Source organism: Sinohyriopsis cumingii, chromosome 5, assembly GCF_028554795.1.
Source record: "Sinohyriopsis cumingii isolate HCF-2022 chromosome 5, ASM2855479v2, whole genome shotgun sequence".
In the NCBI taxonomy this organism is placed as follows: Eukaryota; Metazoa; Mollusca; class Bivalvia; order Unionida; family Unionidae; genus Sinohyriopsis; species Sinohyriopsis cumingii.
The window spans coordinates 33,041,677-33,043,928 of NC_142965.1; positions in this window are offsets into that span (position 1 = coordinate 33,041,677).

The following is a 2,252-nucleotide window of genomic DNA, read 5'->3' on the forward strand; positions in this document are numbered from 1 at the left end:
CGATCTTGAAAAATTTGTAGAAAACAATCGTGAATTACTTCGCGGAGGCATTAACGTATTCGGGCTTGACAACAATAATAAACTATTTCCGAGATGGTTATCAAAAACACCAAACACGCATACGATAAATTTGTTGTGGTATAAGAATCATTTCACGTGGATCAAAAATTTTAATGGACTCGTGCGAAAGCAGTTTACGAAGCACCGCTGCAAGCACTATTTCTGTGTGAAATGTTTCGCTGGATTTCAGTCACCGAAAGATCTGACAAATCATCACCGGTACTGTATGCATACGCAGCGTGCTTGCTATCCGCGGCGTGGAGAAGATATCCTGAAATTTAAGAACACGCGTGCGACACTGTACAATCCGGTTGTGATATGCTATGATTTTGAGGCGATTTTGCGACCGGTTGATAAAACCAGGAATGCGCGTACGAGAACTACTACAACGTTAAACAAGCATATTCCGGTGGCAGCTGCATATAAAATTATCACCGCGGAGAAGTCCAAGGAAATGGGAATCGGAGATTCTGACGCATCAACGAGGTTGTATCGGCGACGATCTGATGCTGATGAGGACCCTGCAGTGTGGTTAATAAGAAATTTACTATCAGATGCTGATCGGATACTTAAAGGAAAACCACCAGCGGAATTAACACGGGAACAGTTTGTGGAATTTTCAATAGCGACACACTGTCACGTTTGCAAACAGGAATTCAAAATCGAACATGAAGTCCCCGGAAGTCCGGGGACTCAACGCGTGGTTGAGAAGTATGTTCCGTCGCACTGCAACATCACTGGAGTTTACCGAGGCGCAGCACACCAAGAATGTGCTCGTGAATACCAGCAGAAGACAATACCGGTATTCGCACATAATTTTCGAGGATATGATAGTCATTTTATCATCAGCGCGCTAGCTGATCCTGGAATTCAAAAACTGATCCGTGGTAGCGTCGACGGGATACCCACAAATTCTGAAAAATTTCTATCATTGACAATCAACCGGGTGAAATTTCTTGATAGTATGCAATTCATGGCAGCGTCGCTGGAACAACTCGCGAAGAATTGTACGAGATTTCCCGCGCTGGATGCATACCTTAAAAATAAATCGCCGATGATGCGTCGCAAGGCGGTATTTCCATACGAGTATATCACAGATTATTCTCGCCTTGAGGAACCAACGCTGCCCGGTCATGATAAATTTTATTCCGAACTTGCTGGCGAAAATGTGAGCGTCGACGACTACAATCGCGCATGTAAAACCTTCGCGGATCTCGGTTGTGCAACCATCGGTGATTACCTCGAGGAATATCTTCGCGTGGATGTGCTTTTGTTGTGTGATATCATCGAAGAATTTCGCAAATCGTCGATGGCAGCATACGGACTTGATCCGTGCTGGTACGTTTCATCGCCGGGACTCGCGTGGGATGCGATGCTGAAAATGACAAAAATCGAATTATCATTAATAACTGACCCGGATAAATACTTATTTATCGAAAATGGAATTCGCGGTGGAATCTCTGTGATCACCAAGAAAAAGGCAACCGCGAATAATAAATACTTGGAGGATTTCCGCGAGGATGATCCTGTCTCGTTTCTCGTGTATTTGGATGCGAATAACCTGTACGGGTGGGCGATGTCTGAGCCGATGCCGTACGAGATCGGTTTATGGTACACTCAGGAGCAATTCCTGGGCGCCACACAAAACTGTACTCGAGATTTATCAAATTCGGATTTCTCATTCTTTGTCGAAGTCGACGTTGAATACCCGGCGGCGTTGCATGACTCGCATAATGATTATCCGTTTCTCGCGACGAGGATGTCCGTGGACGATACTTTCTTGTCACCGAAGCAACTTAGTATTCGAGGGCCTGCTGCCGGGCCCGCACATGAAAAACTAGTACCGAATTTGTTACCGAAACGCGGATATATTTGCCATTATCGTGCACTTCACCAGGCGGTCGCGGCTGGGCTAATTGTGACACGGGTGCATCGCGCGCTGAAATTCAAACAATCCCGGTGGCTTGCAGAATATATTAAGTATAACACGGACATGCGAGCGCGGGCCATAAATGATTTCCAGAAGGATTTTTACAAGCTCATGAATAATGCAGTATTTGGTAAGACTATGGAAAATGTCAGAAATCGCTGCAACATTGAACTCGTTAACGGTAATACGAAACGATTCTCAAAACTGATTTCCTCAAATGATTTCGCGGGTAGAGTTACCATTAAGGATAATCTCGTCTTCG